The following is an 8,199-nucleotide window of genomic DNA, read 5'->3' as shown; positions in this document are numbered from 1 at the left end:
AGCATGGTATTTTAGGTTACAAACATAGCGTTCTTAATTAATTTACAAACCGAGTTCAAAATTCATAAAAGATTACAAGCCAGAATTCTTGAAATAAAATACAGTGGAAGTCTAAATGATAAAGCAAGAATAAAGATACATAACGACATGAGTAGCCCGCCACATGTTATCCAACATGAGACCACCTCAAGGCAAGGCCGGAGACCACTCAACCGACCACCCTTCAGGTAAAGGATGGCCATCCCAAGGTTGACCGGCAACCAACTCTATCATTTCTTCACTAATACCTGAAAGTAAACAACAAAGTAAGGCTACGTATACTAATACTCAGCGAGACTTATCCGACTATGGTATATACTTACTCAACTCCTAGTATGCAAGGCTTTTGGCTGAGGGGTTTGTTTCGCCAGAAAGCAACTAAGAGTGGATCCTTACTTTTAAGTTTTAGCATCCAATTTAAAGTTTAACTAACCATTCTACATGAGCAATATTTTCAAAACTTTTCAGTGTGGAAAAATAATTGATTAGATAGCAACATCAACATCATTTTCTTTCGTTACACTTCTTACTACGATGTGACATAGTGATCAAGGTTCTCTTAACCGAGAGTGGTGGCGAATCCATTCAATTTATAACTTTGCAAGGTGGACCTATACACATGGCATATGCATGCTCTGTCGAGCCGCATATGGCAAATAGCTCCCTTAGAGAACTATGGCAGTTGTGAACTCCTGCGACCCTCGAGTGCTAATCCCTCGGTACCTCCCAAGGCCAGCCATGAGTTACTGACTAGCACATAAATAGGAAACAGGACCAACTCAATCTGCAATCGTGCCCTAAGGTACTAGGTTTTACCAGTTTCAACTACCTCTTACTTCCAGCATGTGTATAGTACAGTTCAAACTTGATCAGCAAGGCCACAATGAACGGACCTTAATCGACACAGGTGGAGCGCAACCACGATACTAACTTCAACTTCATTTCTATCTCCGCCCAGTCTCCAACTTTTCTTTCATCAGCGAGTCATTCTCAAGTAACTTGCCATAAATATCGAAAGGTCCTATGTCTCTCGAGCGACAGGCAATCACTCGACTTCTACCGTTCTTAATTAAGCATGGCACTTATATCTACCTACACATCATAGTATTTGAACCTAGGAGTCCTAGGTATCATGCAACTAATGTTTCATTCAACTCCTAGGAATTTAATGCATAAAAGTAAACACATATTTAAGATAATTCCATAGTTTTGAAATTAGGGGTTATACTCCGAGGCTTGCCTTCCAAACTAGCCTTGGGCCCTTCTGAACTTTGATTCAGGTCTTGGGATGCTTCAACTGTAGAGGCTTCACGCTGCTCACTCTCGGATCGGCAATCAATTCATTAAGACCATCGACTAGCATGTTATCTACATGAAAATGCATATGTATGAGTTCATTGAAAGGTGATGACATATGCATAAAGTCAAGTTTAGAGAGTGTAGCAACTCAATCATACAACATTTAAAGATCAAAGAAGAGCATGCAAGCATATCATTATCTATACAAGGAACACTAGAGTTTTCATGTGAGACATAACATTATCAACTAAGCCAATAATATTTCAGTAACTTTGGTTGTAGCATGACATGAATACCAGGTCCTAAATAAGTGATTTACCATGTCATGATGGCAACAAGATCTAGATAAAACATGCTTATGAGTGAACTATAGCAATAACATACTGGAGGCCAAATAAATGACATATATAAGCAACCATAGAGATTCTGCTAGTAAACTTTTCAAGGATAAACATGCGACTGATAAAGAGCATAAAGAATAATTTGTGGGCCTACAAATCCTAGCAGCAAGTATCTTAAATAAATAAACTAACTTTCAACATGAATAAATGTCAAGGAAGCCTCTGTTGGTATATGAACATGACTGATTTACAGGAGCTTTCCCCTTACACAAGCAATCTACTGCAAAAAGTTCAGTTTGATTGGGCTACTACCAAATTTATTAAAAATCAAACATGGTTACACTGCACATATGAGGAATAATTTATAACTAGAGTTCTATCATCAGTTTAGTGCTACAAACTTTTCAAAATAGTTTTCAACACTATTATATACTACTATGAATTTATCAGGATTTTATGAGCAAGAGAACTATTTTTTCCAAAATAAGGAGATTAAGCAACATGCATTTTAATAAGCCACAGAAACACATATTTTATAAGAACAAGTATTTTTACACATATTTTATAAGAACAAATATTTTTACTAGGTACATAAGAGCATCAGGAAGCCAAGAAAACATTATTTCACATTTTTATCATTTTCCTATGATTTTATACGGATTTCCCAAGTTTTAGCCATTTGAATTAAAACTAAAATAGAAAAAGAGAAAGTTACTTTCGCAGATAGGTCCTCGAAACAAAACTATCCTAGCATATTGGCCCTTGCTTTTGCACTAAAGCCCCTAGATCTAGCACTTAGGCCCCTTGAAGTTTTCCACCTCCGCACCTAAACTCGAACTTTTCTACATAAACCCCCTGAACTTTCTATTCCTTCACAACTCGACCCTTGCCCCCTTTCTTCTACCTTGGGCCTACCCGAGTGCCCATGGTGGGCGGCGGTGGCGTGGCCACGCCAACGCAAGGGCGGCGCCTCCCACCCCAATGACTATTCCTAGGGCTTCCCCTAGTTCAGGCGCATCATCTCCCCTACTTCTCTCCTCAACTTTGTAAACCTAGCCCCTACCTTGACTGGCGGTGGCGCACGGCCAGCGGCGAGCTCGCGAACGCGTGCGGAAACTAACCTAAGAAGCCGAAGTGGCAAGCGCTAGGGCACCAGGAGCTCGCCGTAGCTCCGTTTGTGGGGTTAGTGGGGCAAGAGGAGGCCGGGAGGTGAGGGTTCGACGGTGAGGTGGAGCACGAGCGGGTGGTGGCAATGGCGGCTAATGGAGCTCTAATCTCTAGCGATTTGGGCCATGGCGCAGGGCAAGGAAAGGTGGAGGAGGTAGATGGAGGGGTTGAGGAGTGGTGGGCGGTGGTGATTGAAAAATGGCGAGGGTGAGTGGGAGGAACCGGCCAGCGGTTGTGACTGCTCGCTTGGCTCGTTTTGTTCTGGCACTTGGCCGTGGCATGGGAGTGAAAGGGAAAGGGAGGGTGAGACCGGCCAAGTGAGGAGGAGATAAAGCTGAGGGCGTGGTCATCGGTCGCCCTAGCGAGCAGTGGCAGCTTAGGCGCGAGCAGTGGCGGGGATGGCGTGGCATGGCGCCAGCGGCATGGCGCGGCAGAGCGGTTGGCGACGGGATAGCGGCGTACGGTGCACACAGGGTTTTGAACGCACGTGTGGTTGACTGCCGGGCCGAGCGGGTGGACGCAGGCGTGGCATGGTGGGGAGCTCGCCCTGCCATCTCTGGCGGAGCAGAGGTATGGGAGGAGGAAGAAGAAGGGTGACGAGTGGGCCCGTGCCATTTTTCTTAAAATAACTTTCCCTCTTCAAAAGAGCAAGGTGTCGTTAGTCAAAAATCCCCCAAAAATACCTATTGGAAAGATAAAATCACAAAGAACACAAAGGAGCTTGACCAACTGCAAAGCTAAAAAGGATTTACCAGAATTTGAAAAGCAAAATAGTTAAAATTGAAAATTCACTGAATTTTTATCACTAGCACACATCACCCAAAAATTAGGAAAATTGTGCAAATTCGTCATTTTTCATCAAGTATTTAAATAAAATAAAAGGAGCTACAGTTATATTGCAAAAACTGAAGTTTCTTCACAAAGTTGCATTTGAAGAATAAATTTCAATTTAATGGAGTTTAAACTGATGCAATGACATGATGCTCATTATGCACTAATGAATTTTGTAATCCTAAGATTAATAGCTGGGGTGTTACAGAAACAATACTAAACTATTCTTCTTTGGCTCCTTCATACCCAATACTTCTGCAACATGTCTTTGTTCCAGGAATATGGCACCTCTTTGCCTTCCAATGTTTGAAGCCTGTAGGCCCCCGGTCTTGTTTCTACCTCCAGGAACGGTCCATCCTACTTCGACTGCAATTTCCCCACTACTTTAGTTTTTCTTCACAGCACCATGTCTCTCGTAGTAATTTCTCTTGGATGCACTTTCTTGTACTTCCATCTTCTCCTTTCACCTTGGTAGACAGATTGGTTGTGCAGTGCTTGCACTCTTGCTTCTTCTCTTGTTTCTACTGCAACATCCATGTCTTCGCTGACCGGTGGCTGCTGCTCTGTACGCAGTGAACCTAGCTTTATTTCCTCCAGGACCATTGCATCTTCTCCATACAGCAGCCTGAATGGAGAGAACTTCGTTGCTCTCGACTCTGTTGTGTTGTGTGACCAGATCACTCTTGGTAACTCTTCGGCCCACTTGCCCCTTGGCATATCAGTTATGTTTTTCTTGATTCCAGTGAAGATTATTCCATTGGCTCTCTCTACTGCACCATTTGACTACGGATGATAAACAGAGGCAAAACACAACTTCATTCCTATTTGAAAACAAAATTGCCTAAACTCTGTGCTATCAAATTGTTTTCTGTTGTCAACTGTTACTTCGTGTGGTTTTGCTAGAAAAACTTTTGAATGATGTTTTGCTAGAAAAACTTTTGAATGATTCATGAAGTTATCGACTACACTGCTTTGGCTTCGATCCACTTTGAGAAGTACTCTACTGCAACAATTGCGTACTTATAGTTTCCTGGTGCAACTGGCAATGGACCCATAATGTCAATGCCCCATCTTGCAAAAGGCCAAACTAGTGGAAGCAGCTATATTTCATATAGCGAAGTCTTGCTGTAATTAGCATGCTTCTGACAATTATCACACTTTTTCACTATTTCTTCAGCATTGAGAATTGTCGTTGGCCAATAGAACCCCTGACGAAAAGCTTTGCTCACCAATTTTCTAGTCCCAAGGTGCGAAGAGCACATTGATGACTGTATATCTTGCAATAGGCTCTTTCCTTCTTCTATTGATCCGCACTTTAACATTGGTGCACACACTCCGCTGTTATATAGATTTCCCCCTTCATCAAATAACTTCTTGCTCTCAAAGCCATCCTCTTGTTGTCTGCTCGCTTTCTGGCACATAATATCCTCTCAGAAATCCGATTATTGGAGCTCTCCAATCTTCGCTCATGATAGCATTTACAAACATCACTGGGGGCTTCATCGCAATTTATTGATTTGTACTTCACAACTTCGTAGAACACATCTGGAGGCAATGGCTATTTTTTTGGTTGCTTTCTTCGTGAGTTCATCTGCTTCGCCGTTCATTTCTCTCGGTATTCTTTTGACTGTGAGGCTGAAGAAGTATTTTTCCATTGATCTCACTGTTTTCAGGTACTTTGCCATCTCTAGGTTCTTTGCTTTGTAGGATTTGCCAATATGATTTGTTATGAATTCAGAATCTATTCTGATGATTAGTCTTGCAGGCCCTACTGCCCTTGCCTTGCAAAGACCCATCAATAATTCCTCATACTCCGCAACATTGTTTTTGTGTCCCACGAAGCTCAAACAAACTGCGTACCTCAATTTGTTTCCCGAAGGCGATAATAACACAGCTTATGCTGCAGCTCCATCATCACAATATGCCCCGTCGCAATATATTTCCCAACATTTTTCTTGTGGTTCTTCGTTGTCTGTATACTCATCAAATGGGGTCCAATCTGCCACAAAATTAGCTAAGACTTGTGATTTGATCGCCGATCGTGAAGTGAAATTTACTGCATACTGTGACAACTCCGTTGCCCACTTGCCAAGTCTGCCCGAAAACTCTTTGTTTTTGAAAATATCTCTCAAAGGGAAAGAGCTTGGCACAGTGATTGTGTAACTCTGAAAGTAATGTTTTAGCTTCCTGGAAGCCATCACGACTGCAAAAACCGTTTTCTCCATCTTGAAATAAAACTTCTTCACGTCTGCCAAAGCCTCAGAAACAAAGTATACTGGTAACTGCTTCATGTGGCTGTCCACCTCTCTTACCTCTACTAACACTGCGCTCAACTCCAGATTGGACGCTGCGATGCATAATAGCAACTTTGCTTTCTCCCCCGGGCTTGTCAAAACTGCCATGTTTTCTAAATGTTCTTTCAACTCCTCGAATGTTTTTTGCTCTTGGGCCCCCCAAACAAATTTATTCTTCACTGCTAGTAGCTTGAAGAAAGGCAAACTTCTTTCTGCTGACTTCGAGATTAAATGCCCCAAAGCTGCAATTATGCATGTTAGTTTCTGAATATCTCTTTTTGTTAATGGCTGTTTCATTTTTCTGATTGCCTCAATTTTCTCGAGATTTGCTTGTATCCTAGACTTTGATACCATACAACCCAACAACTTTCCGTTCTTCACACTGAAGACACATTTCTCCGAATTGAGCTTGAGACCATACTTTCTCAAATTTGGAAAAGTTTCACACAAATCCGTAATGTCATATTCTTTCTTCTTACTCTGCACAACCACATCATAAACATACGCGGAGACATTTCTCCTAAGTTGAGGGCCCAACACTATTTGAATCATTCTGTTAAACATTGGCCCAGCATTGCAAAGTCCTTATGGCATTCTCACAAAACAGAATACTCCGAACAGCATGATGAAGCTTGTTTTCTCTTCGTGAATTTTCCTCATCCAAATCTGATGATACCCAAAAAAGCAATCCAGTAAGGACATCATCTCACAGCCTGCTGTGGAGTCAACTAGTATATGTATTCTTGGTAAGGGGTAGTCATCTTTGGTGCATGCCTTGTTTAACAACATGAAATCTATACACATTCTCCAATCTCCATTCTTCTTCGGGACCATCACAACGTTTGATAGCCAAGTAGTGTAGTGCACTTCATGTATCACACCGGCATCTAGGAGCTTTTGAACTTCGCACTGTGCTGCTAAAGTCTTTTTGAGGCTCAATTTTTGTCTTCATAGAGGCATTTTTAGGTCCGTTTCTAGTTTGTGTTCAATGACACTTTGCGGGACACCCTGCAAATCTTTCTTGCTCCATGCAAACACATCCTGATTATTTATGAGACAATTTATTAATTGTTGTTCTTCTTCTTTGGATAAGTCTCTTGCTATGATGACGGTCTTGTCCAAACCGTCTTCGCACAACCGCACTCTTTTGGTATGCTGAAGGGGGCGAATTCTTTCTTCGTCTTTTGACTTCTCATTTTTTTCTTTGAACTCGACTTCCTCTTCCTCCTCTTCTATCAGATGTACTGGTTTTTTATTTGTCCCAGTGCTGTGTTCTCTTTCCCTGGCGTCCTCCTGATCTCCATACACAGAGAGGACTCCGTTGTGTGTGGGAATTTTCATACACAAAAATGGCATGTGAATTATAGCCGCAAACTTGTTGATGACTCCTCTTCCAAAGATGGCTAGATAAGAATATGGGATGTCAATCACATCGAAGTTGATCATTTCAGTTAGCATCAGTGCCCCTTCGCCCAAGCTCACGTTCATCTCAATAATTCCGTGAGCTTCCACTCTTTTGTTTCCGAAGCCATATAACGGTTTCATTGTTGTTTTCAATTGGTTGTCTTCAAAGCCCATTCTTCTGAACAAATCATAGGTTATAACATCAGCTGAGCTCCCATTATCTACTAAGATTCTACCAACATCATTGCCTAACAAGTGTTTTGTGTTTTTGCCCATGATGGCTCTGATCACTAGCGGATCTTTGTGTGGGAATTTGTTCAATTTCATGTCTGCCTCTGTGAATATTATTGGTATGTGTGACCACTTCGATTTAAATGCCTGACTCGAAGAGACGTGACTGACTTCGCGTATGTGATCTTTCTTCTGCCTCTTGCTTTCAAACACTAGGAAGTTACAACATCCCCCCCTTTATTGCGTTGATCACGTTGACTCTATGGTCCGCATGGCCTTGTTCTTTGATAGGGTGTTGTTGCGAAGGTATTTGCTGAGGTGGGTCTATCTTGGGTGGCTGTGGCACGTTGTAGTTTTGGTGCTGGTACTGTGCAGGAGGTCTCATTTGATTGTATGGTGGTGGAGGTCATGGAGGTGGGTAAAAGGTTTGTGGGAAGTAATTTGACGGTTGATAGGAATGCCAATTTGGCGCTGAGCTATATGCTGCTGATTGAAAGGTAGACAAGTGTAGTATACTGTTTTTGCCTGCTCATCTATTTCTTTTTGCTTCACAGCTTCTTTTTCACTTGCTTTGAGCGCTGCTCTACACTCAT

The sequence above is a fragment of the Setaria italica genome, chromosome III (genome assembly GCF_000263155.2).
Source record: "Setaria italica strain Yugu1 chromosome III, Setaria_italica_v2.0, whole genome shotgun sequence".
NCBI lineage: Eukaryota > Viridiplantae > Streptophyta > Magnoliopsida > Poales > Poaceae > Setaria > Setaria italica.
Note: the sequence above shows the minus strand (reverse complement) of the source record.